General features: G+C 37.8%; 1 protein-coding gene across 1 annotated transcript in view; it reads right to left on the bottom strand.

The window, feature by feature from the left end:
* Window positions 1–14,769, bottom strand: part of LOC124615289 (very long-chain-fatty-acid--CoA ligase bubblegum) — a 192,541-nt gene that overhangs the window by 54,835 nt on the left and 122,937 nt on the right. The gene's annotated exons all lie outside the window — the stretch shown is intronic.

Here is a 14,769-nt window from a genome sequence, read left to right as displayed (position 1 = left end):
ACCAGGTACATAGTTTGAAGCTAATGAATTATCTATTAGTTATGAAAAGACTATGAATGTTATTTATCTACTGTTATCACTGAGTGCACATCATTTAACCTTCTCTGTATCTAATTAGATTCAAAATTAATATGGAAATAACATACAGAATATAAGTGTTAAAAAATTACTAACATGTTATTTTTCTGTTGAGTAAACTATGCTGTTGTTTCAGAGATTAATGATAAATGAGAGTTACAACATTAATTCATTATTTTGTGGCACAGTTCTCTTAGGACCAGAATTTTTTTTTGTTTTGTTTTGTGGGAGAAGGTCATCAAGTGCATGCCTGAAATTTCAGAAACTAAGATACCTTGTTCGTCTTATTTTAAACAGTTAAATATACTAATAATCTCATCTATCTTCATGTGTTATTGTTTTCTGTCTATAAAAGGAAACAATGGTATAACATAAGGCTGTCTTTACATCAGCATAACTGTCATCAAGCATTAATTGCAACTAGTAAATATGGTATAGTGTGAATATCTAGGTATAAGGATGTTTGAACAATAATGCCTGAAACAAGAGGCTTTTTACACACTTATGGAATTTGTAAACGGTTGAAGAGATAATCTAAATTACTAAATAAGTCATTAGATTCATTGTATCTTCATTTCACTCTCAGAGCAGTGAAGTCTGAGAATAACAATGTGAAATTACTTTGACTTGTGATTGATAAAAGACTGGCATAGGATGGACACATATATTACTTAAGCAGCAAACTAACAAGTGTGTTATTTTTATTACACAAATTGAGACAAAATGGCAATAAGAATCTGCTAATTTACTCTCAGTATGCGTTCTTCTACTCACACTTGCAATATGGAATATTGTTGTGAGGAAATGCACATTTTTCATTGACAGAAGAAAGCCATTAGATTTATTCTAAGTCTGCCTGCCAGAGGTATTTGCAGAGGTCAGTTCAGAACACACAATATAATGACAGTCCCCAGCTTTTGCATGCATCTATAGTTGTACAATTTATGCTAAGGAAAACTTAAACAAACTTAGACTAAGAAATAGCCATATAAGAGATTTACCATCCTCAAAACATTTGCATAGACATAACAGCAATAAACAAATGTACCATGAACACATAGTTGTAAGTATCATGAAAATTTGTGTTTAATAATCATAGAGTTAGAATTATGCATTGATATACATGTAAATAAGTATAAGAGTATCATTGCTGCAAATAACCATAAGTAATTGTAAACTATAAATGTATATAATCAATATGTATATGTACGTAATTGATATACACTTGTAATTAAGCATTTGTGTATGTGTGTGTGTGTATCAAGTATTCCAGTAACTACACTGAAGTGCCAAAAGAAACTTTTACAGGAAGCACATTCAAATACAGAGATATGTAGACAGACAGAATACAACACTGTGGTTGGCAATGCCTATATAAGACAAGTGTCTGGTGCAGTTGTTAGATCAGTTACTTCCTCTACAATGGCAGGTTATCAAACATTTAAGTGAATTTGAATGTGGTATTATAGTCAGTGCATGACCGATGGGACACAGCATCTCTAAGCTAGTGATGAAGTGTGGATTTTCCCACATGACCATTTCATATCAGGAACCTGGTAAAACGTCAAATCTCTGACATTGCTGTGACTGGAAAAAGATCCTGCAAGAACAGGACCAACAATGACTGAAGAGAATCATTCAGCATGACAGAAGTGCAACCCTTCTGCAAAAGTGTTGCAGATTTCAATGCTGGGCAATCAATAAGTGTCAGTGTGCGAACCATTCAACAGTGTTTGTTAACAAAGAGACCTGTAGTTATGAGGTTGAAGTAATAGATACTGGTTTCTCTGACCACATGGCAATTAAGCTCTTACTAAAAACTATGGTTAGGAAAAAACATGGCAGTGGAAACTATATAGAAACAAGATATATTAATGGAAGTAGCCTTTGGAATTTTCATAGCATGTTGCATAGTGTTAAATGGGACAGAGACCCAAACAGAACTGTAGACCCTAAATATCAGTCATTTTTCTCTGATTATAATTACTGCTTTGATATTGCTCCCCACCTCCCTCAGAAAAGTAAAAATCTCTCTCAAATTGAATTCATGGTTAACTGCAGAAATTAAAAAATGTGCAGGTACTCTTAGAAATCTGGGTTGGCATTCAAAGCGTAATGCAGCATTAAAGCCACAGCTTAGATGCTGCAGAAAAGTTATTCATGCATAAAAAATATAATGATTTAATTATCAGAAAAGACAGCAATAAAACCAAATCAGTTTGGAAGGTCATAAACCATAAGATTGGTAAATCCAAAGTGACAAACAATAATCTTATGATAAAAAAGGGAGGAAAAGTTGCTGAAGACCCTCAATGTGTTGCCAATATGTTCAATGACTACTACATTAGCAGTGCTCAAAATCTTATCGAGAACCTGGGGAACTTGAAAGGTAGTAAGTCAAAAGCTCCCACAAATGAAAAGACCATGTTTTTGTTCCCAGCTACACATTCAGAAGTAAGAAATGCAATTAATAAACTGAAGAATAAAATGTCCTATGGATGTGATGATATATGTGATAAGGTCATAAAACATAGTACAAACACAATAATATCTGAACTAGTTGATATTATTAAGACACTTAAAAAATCAATGATAAAGTCACTTTATAAAAAAGACTGTCCATGTACCATACAAAATTATAGACCATTGTCACAACTGTCAGGTTTTGCTAATGTAAGTGAGAGGATTATGTATGAGAGACTGTTGAGTTTCCTAAACAAATGCAAAATTATAACCAATACACAGAATGGGTTCATGAAAAACAGGTCTACAGAAACAGCTGTATATCACTTCTTGGAACAGGTTTTAACTGTAGTGGATAATGAGGACTTAAACTGTGGAATATTTTTAGATCCATCCAAGGCATTTGACCTCATCAGCTATGATATTTTGCTAGAGAAACTGTATTGGTATGGAGTATATGGAAAAGCATACAACTGGTTTCAATCGAATCTGTGCAACAGATATCAAAGTGTTGAAATAATACATAATGCCACAAAACATTACTCAACGTATCTGAAAGTCAACTGTGGTGTATCCCAGGGTTCTGTTCTAGGCCCTGTGCTCTTCTTAGTTTTTATTAATGATTTTCCTAACTGTCTAACAAGAGCAGAATCAGTACTTTTTGCAGATGATACGAGCCTTTTTATCAAAGGAGTTAAAGAAGCTGACCTACAAGAAAAAATAAGTTCAACAATGAATGAAGCAGCTGAATGGTTCAAGGACAATTACTTAATTATAAATGACAAAAAACCACTTGGATGAATTTTAAGTACATAAGGAACAAATCCCCCCATGAACCATGGACCTTGCCGTTGGTGGAGAGGCTTGCGTGCCTCAGCGATACAGATGGCCGTACCGTAGGTGCAGCCACAACGGAGGGGTATCTGTTGAGAGGCCAGACAAACATGTGGTTCCTGAAGAGGGGCAGCAGCCTTTTCAGTAGTTGCAGGGGCAACAGTCTGGATGATGGACTTATCTGGCCTTGTAACATTAACCAAAACGGCCTTGCTGTGCTGGTACTGCGAACGGCTGAAAGCAAGGGGAAACTACAGCCGTAATTTTTCCCGAGGAAATGCAGCTTTACTGTATGATTAAATGATGATGGCATCCTCTTGGGTAAAATATTCCGGAGGTAAAATAGTCCCCCATTTGGATCACCGGGCGGGGACTACTCAAGAGGACGTCGTTATCAGGAGAAAGAAAACTGGTGTTCTACGGATCGGAGCGTGGAATGTCAGATCCCTTAATCGGGCAGGTAGGTTAGAAAATTTAAAAAGGGTAATGGATAGGTTAAAGTTAGATTAGTGGGAATTAGTGAAGTTCGGTGGCAGGAGGAACAAGACTTTTGGTCAGGTGAATACAGGGTTATAAATATAAAATCAAATAGGGGTAATGCAGGAGTAGGTTTAATAATGAATAAAAAAAATAGGAGTGCGGGTTAGCTACTACAAACAGCATAGTGAACGCATTATTGTGGCCAAGATAGACACAAAGCCCACGCCTACTACAGTAGTACAAGTTTATATGCCAACTAGCTCTGCAGATGATGAAAAAATAGATGAAATGTATGACGAGATAAAAGAAATTATTCAGGTAGTGAAGGGAGACGAAAATTTAATAGTCATGGGTGACTGGAATTCGTCAGTAGGAAAAGGGAGAGAAGGAAACATAGTAGGGAAGGAATGAAAGAGGAAGCTGCCTTGTAGAATTTTGCACAGAGCATGACTTAATCATAGCTAACACTTGGTTCAAAAATCATAAAAGAAGGTTGTATACCTGGAAGAATCCTGGAGATACTAAAAGGTATCAGATAGATTATATAATGGTAAGACAGAGATTTAGGAACCAGGTTTTAAATTGTAAGACATTTCCAGGGGCAGATGTGGATTCTGACCACAATCTATTGGTTATGAACTGCAGATTGAAACTGAAGAAACTGCAAAAAGGTGGGAATTTAAGGAGTTGGGACCTGGATAAACTGAAAGAACCAGAGGTTGTAGAGAGTTTCAGGGAGAGCATAAGGGAACAATTGACAGGAATGGGGGAAAGAAATACAGTAGAAGAAGAATGGGTAGCTCTGAGGGATGAAGTAGTGAAGGCAGCAGACGATCAAGTAGGTAAAAAGACGAGGGCTAATAGAAATCCTTGGGTAACAGAAGAAATATTGAATTTAATTGATGAAAGGAGAAAATATAAAAATGCAGTACATGAAGCAGGCAAAAAGGAATACAAACGTCTCAAAAATGAGATCGACAGGAAGTGCAAAATGGCTAAGCAGGGATGGCTAGAGGACAAATGTAAGGATGTAGAGGCTTGTCTCACTAGGGGTAAGATAGATACTGCCTACAGGAAAATTAAAGAGACCTTTGGAGAGGAGAGAACCACTTGTATGAATATCAAGAACTCAGATGGAAACCCAGTTCTAAGCAAAGAAGGGAAGGCAGAAAGGTGGAAGGAGTATATAGAGGGTTTATACAAGGGCGATGTGCTTGAGGACAATATTATGGAAATGGAAGTGGATGTAGATGAAGACGAAATGGGAGATAAGATACTGCGTGAAGAGTTTGACAGAGCACTGAAAGACCAGAGTTTGACAGAGCACTGAAAGACCTGAGTCGAAACAAGGCCCCGGGAGTAGACAACATTCCATTAGAACTACTGATGGCCTTGGGAGAGCCAGTCAAGACAAAACTCTACCATCTGGTGAGCAAGATGTATGAGACAGGCGAAATACCCTCAGACTTCAAGAAGAATATAATAATTCCAATCCCAAAGAAAGCAGGTGCTGACAGATGTGAAAATTACCAAACTATCAGTTTAATAAGTCACAGCTGCAAAATACTAACGCGAATTCTTTACAGACGAATGGAAAAACTGGTAGAAGCGGACCTCGGGGAAGATCAGTTTGGATTCCGCAGAAATGTTGGAACACGTGAGGCAATACTAACCTTATGACTTATCTTAGAAGAAAGGTTAAGGAAAGGCAAACCTACATTTCTAGCATTTGTAGATTTAGAGAAAGCTTTTGACAATGTTAACTGGAATACTCTCTTTCAAATTCTGAAGGTGGTAGGGGTAAAATACAGGGAGCGAAAGGCTATTTACAATTTGTACAGAAACCAGATGGCAGTTATAAGAGTCGAGGGGCATGAAAGGGAAGCAGTGGTTGGGAAAGGAGTGAGACAGGGTTGTAGCCTCTCCCCGATGTTATTCAATCTGTATATTGAGCAAGCAGTAAAGGAAGCAAAAGAAAAATTCGGATTAGGTATTAAAATTCATGGAGAAGCAGTAAAAACTTTGAGGTTCGCCGATGACATTGCAATTCTGTCAGACAGCAAAGGACTTGGAAGAGCAGTTGAACGGAATGGACAGTGTCTTGAAAGGAGGATATAAGATGATCAACAACAAAAGCAAAACGAGGATAATGGAATGTAGTCAAATTAAATCGGGTGATGCTGAGGGAATTAGATTAGGAAATGAGACACTTAAAGTAGTAAAGGAGTTTTGCTATTTAGGGAGTAAAATAACTGATGATGGTCGAAGTAGAGAGGATATAAAATGTAGACTGGCAATGGCAAGGAAAGCGTTTCTGAAGAAGAGAAATTTGTTAACGTCGAGTATAGACTTAAGTGTCAGGAAGTCGTTTCTGAAAGTATTTGTATGGAGTGTAGCCATGTATGGAAGTGAAACATGGACGATAACTAGTTTGGACAAGAAGAGCATAGAAGCTTTCAAAATGTGGTGCTACAGAAGAATGCTGAAGATTAGATGGGTAGATCACATAACTAATGAGGAGGTGTTGAATAGGATTGGGGAGAAGAGAAATTAGTGGCACAACTTGACTAGAAGAAGGGATCGGTTGGTAGGCCATGTTTTGAGGCATCAAGGGATCACAAATTTAGCATTGGAGGCAGTAGGTACCGGGAGATGAAGAAGCTTGCACAGGATAGAGTAGCATGGAGAGCTGCATCAAACCAGTCTCAGGACTGAAGACCACAACAACAACAAGGAACAAATTAAAAATAAGAGTAGAGATTGGGAAATGTCTTATAGAACAAACTTCTCTTACAAAATGTTTGGGTGTATGGCTGGACAATAACTTAAGATGGGAAAAACATGTTGAATTATTGAATAAGAACTTAGTAAATATTGTTATATATTAGGAAAACTTAAAGAAAACTGCAATTTTGAAACAGTACTACATGCCTACTACTCTTAAATACATAGTAATCTAAGGTATGGTATTATATTTTGGGGGAATACAGGTTTCACAAAAGTTGTTTTAAGCTCCAAAAGAGAGCTATTCATATTTTGAAGGTTGATACCTACAGAGATCCATGTAGAGGACTCTTTAAGGAGTTGAAAATTTTGACCCTTCCTAGTTTATTCATCTGTGAATCAGTATGTTTCCTGAATTAAAATCAAGAATTCCCTTCTGTAAACAGTGAAGTACCTGACTATCAAACCAGAAACAGGCATGATTTGCATATAAACATACATTCAAAAGCCCTGAACCAAAATAGCGTCTCTGCGAGGGACTTAAGTGTGAATTGCAGAGTAACCATGTAGATGTAGATCTGCCCAAAAGAATGTTCAGTGCCTTACCAAAAGAAATAAAAAACATACAAAACTTATATATATATATTTTTTTTTAAATTAAAGAGGCTACTATTATGTCAAATTTTCTATAATGTTAGTGAATTTCTTTGCTATCTAAACAGATAGTGCTCTTCTTTTGATTTTTCTTCATAAACCTTCATTGTTTTTTCAACTTGCATGTAAAAAGAAGACAAAATATGTAAAGTGTAATTAAAAAATGTAAAAACGTAATTAATAAAATGTTATTTCCTTTAATGGATTCTTTTGTATTAACCATGTAATTTTTTTCTCATCTTGCATGTAAAAAAAAAAACATAAAATTTGTAAAGTATAATTAAGAAAATGTTATTTCCCTTAATTGTTAAAAATATAAATCATGCTCTCTCTCTCTCTCTCTCTCTCTCTCTCTCTCTCTCTCTCTCTCTCATTCTATACAACAATTCCTATATCACATATATGATGAAATGGATGATAATAAGTTGAATTGAAACATCATCGATAGGGGCTTTCGGAACCAAATGGCTGCTTCGTACCCTTGATGACTGTAGACACAAAGCTTTATGCCTTGCCTGGGCCCATCAACACTGACATTGGGCTGTTGATGACTGGGAACAGGTTACCTGGTCAGACGAGTCTCATTTCAAATTGTATCGAGTGGATGAAGGTGTACAGGTATGGAGACAACTTCATGAATCCAAGCACCCTGCATGTCAGCAGGGAACTGTTCAAGCTGGTACAGACCCTGTAATGGTGTGGGGCATGTGCAGTTGGAATGATATGGTACCCCTGATATGTCTATATACAACTCTGACAGGTGACATATATGTAAGCATCCTGTCTGATCACCTGCATCCATTCTTGTCCATTGTGCATTGCGACAGACTTGGTCCATGTGACACCCCATACATCCAGAACTGCTACAGAGTGGCTCCAGGAAAACTATTCCGAATTTAAATACTTCCACTGCCCACCAAACTCCCCAGACATGAGCATTATTGAGCCTATCTGGAATGCCTTGCAATGTGCTGTTCAGAAGAGATCTCCATCCCTCATACTCTTATAGATTTATGGACAGCCCTGCAGGATTCTTAGTGTCAGTTCCCTCCAGCACTAGTCAGACATTAGTTGAGTCCATGCCACATCATGTTGCGGCACTTCTGTGTCATCGCGAGGGCCCTACGTGGTATTAGGTAGGTGTACCAGTTTCTTTGGCTTTTCAGTGCATATATTGGTGTTATTAAGTGTAGTAGCAACTGACATTGTGCTCTTCCTAATATATTCTTTTATTTACTCATAAGGCTGATTTATTAATTGTATTAAGGCCAATTGTATCAAAATACAGTCCTACTGCATGGTTGATAATAAACATTCTAAACAATTAGCATTTCTCCCTGCACTGTGTTTCTTACTAACATTGTGCATTTCCATATTCATCAGATTCTTTATAATTATAAAACCGTTATGTGTTTATTGTTGTATATCCTTTTTTATCTGATAAGTATATCTGAGTTAATAGTGTATAAAATCAAAGATGAGGTGACTTACCGAACGAAAGCGCTGGCAGGTCGATAGACACACAAACAAACACAAACGTACACACAAAATTCAAGCTTTCGCAACAAACTGTTGCCTCATCAGGAAAGAGGGAAGGAGAGGGGAAGACGAAAGGAAGTGGGTTTTAAGGGAGAGGGTAAGGAGTCATTCCAATCCCGGGAGCGGAAAGACTTACCTTAGGGGGAAAAAAGGACAGGTATACACTCGCACACACGCACATATCCATCCACACATACAGACACAAGCAGACATATTTAAAGACCAATTTAAATATGTCTGCTTGTGTCTGTATGTGTGGATGGATATGTGCGTGTGTGCGAGTGTATACCTGTCCTTTTTCCCCCTAAGGTAAGTCTTTCCGCTCCCGGGATTGGAATGACTCCTTACCCTCTCCCTTAAAACCCACTTCCTTTCGTCTTCCCCTCTCCTTCCCTCTTTCCTGATGAGGCAACAGTTTGTTGCGAAAGCTTGAATTTTGTGTGTATGTTTGTGTTTGTTTGTGTGTCTATCGACCTGCCAGCGCTTTTTTCGGTAAGTCACCTCATCTTTGATTTTATATATAATTTTTCCCATGTGGAATGTTTCCTTCTATTATATTGAGTTAATAGTGTGTCGTATTATGCAGTATGTATCCATGTTTTTCTAATATGTCAATCCCAATCTGTGAGCCGTTTTAAATTATAGAAGCTGACATCAATGTGCACTTAAGTGCTTAAAGATGAGTAAATGCATGAATAAACCATTTTTGGAGCTTGATATTCAGGTAATTTGTAATAGTGGCTGTAAGGTATCTGAGAAACCTACTTGGGTAAGTGAACCTAATGACTGCACACTTAGGATCATCTTGGAACTGAACTGAATATGTATTAGAAGAAATAAAATGCAACTACATACTAAAGCAAATACTATTTTCTGATTCTATTGGTCACTGTTCCAGTCAACAGCACGTCAGGAATATGTAGAGGAGTTGATGTCTGGTAGACATCAGCAGTTACTTTCAAATGTGTGACAAATAATAGTACTTAGGGTAATGGCAGTGAGGGATAAGAAGGATCACTTTGTGCCGTTTTATATATGCTTCCCGGGAGATGTTGAAGAGGCATTCTGGTAGCCACTGTTTGGTCAGAATGAAACCAACTGCAGATTTTAGTACAACTAGAACAAACTATGCCCATCTTCTGGGCTCAGAGGCAATACTTGGATCATTACAGTGACTGGCAGAGAAGGTTCAGAAGACTAGCCTTGTTCATGGAATTTCAGTGACAATTACAATATGCAGCATTGCCCCATGGCTGATAATGGCCCCACATTCTAAGTCATGTGTCAGGCTTCAACCAGAGATTTAGAAGATTCAATGCCAAGCCAGGCTGTGACTTATTAGATTTGCACAATAGTACTGATAACTGTAGGCTCTCTCAAAATGGGTCTGGATTGTATCCTACATTTAAGGCTGTTATCCATGTAGCTGATGTGTGTCGGGTGCAAGCAAGGTTTTTTGTAGATTAAGTGATCCCAGATTAAATGAGTCCAGATTATTATCAGAAGTATGATCATATGGGGTTTCAAGTGAAATTTGTGACTGGACTGAGGATCTTTTGGTGGGAAGGGTGCAACAAGTTATCTTGAATCGAGAGTTATCAGATATAGAATTAAGCTTGGGTGTACCCCAAGGAAGTGTCTTGGGGCCCTGTCGTTCATCTTCTATATTAATGACCATGCAGACAATATTAGTAGTAACCTCAGATTCTTTCCGATGATGCAGTTATCTACAGCAAAGGAAGCTATGTAATTACGCAGCCAGATCTTAATAAGATTTCAAAGTGATGCAAAGAGTGGCAACTTGCTTTAAATTTTGGGAGATGTAAAATTGTGCACTTCACAAAATGAAAAAAAGGTAGTAACCAATGACTATAATATTAGTGAGTCACACTTGAAACTGATCAACTCCTAAAAACACATGAGTGTAACAATTTGTAGGGATATAAAATGGAATGGTGACATAGTCTCAGTGATAGATAAAGCAGGTGGCAGATTGGGATTCATTGGTAGAGTACTTGGGAAATGCAATCAGTCTGCAAAGGAGACAGCATACAAAACACTCATGAAGCCCACCATAGAATATTGTTGAAGTAAGTGGGACCCATACCAAAAAGGGCTAACTAGGGATATTGAACAGAAACAAAGAAGGGGAGCACAAATGGTCACAGGTTTATTCGAACCATGGGAGTGTCACAAAGATGCTGAAAGAACAGAACTGGCAGACACTTGAAAACAGGTGCAAACTATTCCATGAAAATACATATAGAAAGTTTCTGGTATGAATCTAGGAATATATTACAATCCTGTACCTATCACTCCCATAGTGATCACAAAGATAAGATTAGACTAATTACAGCTACCACAGATGCATTTAAGCCATCATTCTTCCCATGATCCTTACCTGAAGAAATGGGAGAAAGCACAAATAATTGGAAATTGGAATGTACCTGCTGCCATGCTCTTCACAGTGGTTTGTGTTGTATAGATGTACATGTAGATAATGATAGTTGGAGACCCCAGGGTACTAGTACAAGGTCCAAAGTAATCTCCCTCCCACAGGTGAAATTATTAAATTACTAAAAGTATTTACAACAAACTACAAGTATTCAAAGCACACTTTAAAAAAAAAGAGTTGCTTGCATTGTGCCGGTTACAAAAAGTTAAAGAGAAATTTGAGTTGGTGCATTCAGTAAAACAAGAAACTCAGTTCTCCAACCCCAAGACAAGTACTGAAGCTGCATGTGAGACTTCTTTTGTGCAAGAATCATTATCAAGGGTGAGTATAAACTAATAATTGGATCCTTCTATTGACCACAGGATACACCCCTAGAATTAACAAAAAAAACTTTAGAAAAAACCTTGGCTAACTAGTACATATGTTTCCCAGTCACACTTTCATCGTTGGAGGAGACCTGAATCAGCCAATAAACATTTGGAAAAATTAAAATGATTGGTGTAAGACCGTCCTAACTCTCAGTTTAGTAAAGATTAGTCTGATGATGTAATGTGTTGTGTTTTCTAATGCATCCACTGAATCAGGTGATGCAGTGGTTAGCATGCTGGACTCGCATTCAGGAGGATGATCATTCCAATCCCCATTCAGCTGTTCAAAATTAAGTTTTCTATAATTTTCCTAACTTGCTTACGGCAAATTCTGAGATGGTTCCTATGAAAGGGCATGGTTGATTTCCTTCCCCATCCCTCCTTAATTTGAGTTTGTGCTCTGTCTAATAATTGGATCCTTCTATGACTTCAATGTACAGGGAATGTTAAACACTAATCTTCCTTTGAATGTACCACATACTGGTAATGAGTAGTTTCCTGTGTATCAATAGAATGGACTATCTACTCTTCTGTTTGAATTAAGTGAAATTTATAATGTGCAGTAACTCAAAATAAGCTCTTGTGGGTTAGTGCTGTCTCTCCCCCACTCCCCTCCCCCCACTGGTCCTCTCATGGGTAGCTGTGTAAGTGGAGTGCATGACAAGCCATCATGTAAAACAATATTAAATGTTTCCTTTGATTACTAATAGAGTGCAGAATTCAGCTCATGATAGAGATGTGTTAAATTTAATGGTAACAAATAGACGTGAGCTTTGTGAGAATTTGTACATCAGTAACCATTAGACATTTGTAGCACTATTGATTACCAAACCAAAGAGGCCACCTAAAAGAAGTAGGAAGGTTAACATCTCCAGATCTCCATCTCGCTAACACACACACACACACACACACACACACACACACACACACCACAACACACATACACACACACTGTGTGAAACAGTTTATGATGGGAGAAAACCTCTATGTTATACAATTTCTGTAAAGAAACTGCACAATACATGCAAAATAGAACTTAGGGCTATAGGCAGAAAGATGCTAACTGTAAGTGTTTGGTGGTCAAAATTTAAATGTGTGAAGTCTTCAATGACTACCACAGCAGAATCTCATCAGAAGGCCTCTCCTGAAAAGCAATTAAATTCTGGTATTATGTAAAGGCTGTCAGTAGCAAGAAAGTATGTGATGACTGATCAGACACTCTTGGATGAAACAGGAACTGAAATTTGTGTGAGCGAAGCAGAAATACTGAACTCCACATATCAATGTTCCCTTACAAACAAGAACCAACTGTACTGTCCCTGTTTAACTCCCGCACCACTGAAGGTATGTATTAACCACTGATGAGACAAAGTATTATGACCACTACCCACCATGAGATTGAATGCCACCTCATTGTTTTGCATAAGAAGGTACATAAGCAAAGATGAATGCAGAATTATTCTAACAATGATATGGGCAACAAACAAGGTAGTTTACTGACTTAAGCAACTTTGACATAGGGCAGGTTGTTAAGGCCCTGTATGTGGGAATGAGCATTTCAGAAATGGTGACATTTGATGGCTATTTGTTTGCTACTGTCATGAGCAAAAATGGAAGGTAGGTGACAAGGTGTTGGACATCCATACATTTTCTTAGGCTTCCCTAGTCTATGAATCAGGATAGGCATTGATCTGTGGCAAACCTGATGTCAGAACATAGTGTTGGTGGAGGCGCTTGTGCTTCAGAACAAACAGTTCAGTACACGTTGTTGAACATGGGGCCCTGCAACATTTGCCCTAGTGAAAATATCAGTTATAACTGCAGTGGGGATAGAATCATTAAGATTGAATTGTGGATTAATGGAAATGCATCATCTGCTCAGATAAATAACATTTCATGGTACATCAGGTCAACAGTCATGTTCAGATACACCATCATCCACACAAGCAGCTGCTTGGAACATATACGATACCACTGACACTGGCCAGTAGGGGCAGTACTATGCTACAAGTGGGATATTCATGTGAGTGTCCATGGGACTTCGACAGTTGTGGTCTACATGGACTTTATTGTGGACTACATGCATTCCTTCATGCTTGATGTCTTCCTTTACACTGATGGAATCTTCCAGCAGGGTAACTTATCAGTGTCACAAGGACGGAATCACATTGATGTCTTGGCCACCATATTTGCTTGATCAAAACCCAATGGGAGACATCTTGGATACTATCACGCATCAGCTCTGCCCCCACAAATCATTGGACCTTCATTTACTGATATTACAGGACTTGTGCATAGATGCTACATACGTTTGGAATATTATGAACGGCTTGTCAAATACACATTACACAGAATCAATATGCTATTGCATTTCAAATGTGCTATTAAACAGATGGTCATAATGCTTTGGCTCTCATGTATAGATATTAGTGGCACTCAGAAACAGTTTTGAAAAAGCTGGAATGGATCAAAACTCCAGGGTCCAACAGAATTCCTGTTAAATTTTGTTCAGAATATACAGCTGAGTTAGTCTCCCTCTAGAGCACTAGAGGTCAGGAATGTGATCAGTAGTTGGAAGGTACCACAGGTCACGTTAATTGATAGCAATGACGAAAAATGATCCACAAAATTTATCCAATGTTAGACTTTTTGCAAATTATGTGGATATATATATAATGAAATACTATACAAAAAAACAACAGAAATATTTAATCAGATCTCGATAAGATTTCAAAATGGTTCAAAGATTGGCAAAAATGTAAAATTGTGCACTTCATGTAGTATAGAAACATACTATCTTATGACCACCAAGTCACAACTGGAATCAGCTAACATGACAAATGCTTGGGAGCATCTGTTCATGGGGGTATGAAACAGAATGATAAAAAATGCTCAGCAATAGGTAGATCAGGTGACAGATCAGGTTCATTGATAGGATACAGAAAAAGTGCTTCAGTCTTCAATGGAGATTGTTTACAAAATTCATGCACGATCTGTCCAGGAATATTGCTGACGTGTGTGGGACCCGTATCATATATGACTAACGATGGATATTGGACATGTACATAGAAGGACAGCATGAATAGGCACAGGTCTTTCTGACCGATGGGAGCATCAAAATCAGTATAGGTTGATGTTTGGAGATAGATGCTAACTGTCCTGCAAAAGTATACT

The sequence above is a fragment of the Schistocerca americana genome, chromosome 5, assembly GCF_021461395.2.
Source record: "Schistocerca americana isolate TAMUIC-IGC-003095 chromosome 5, iqSchAmer2.1, whole genome shotgun sequence".
Lineage (NCBI taxonomy): Eukaryota > Metazoa > Arthropoda > Insecta > Orthoptera > Acrididae > Schistocerca > Schistocerca americana.
The sequence above is the reverse complement of the archived record's forward strand: the minus strand, read 5'-3'. Positions and strand labels throughout refer to the sequence as shown.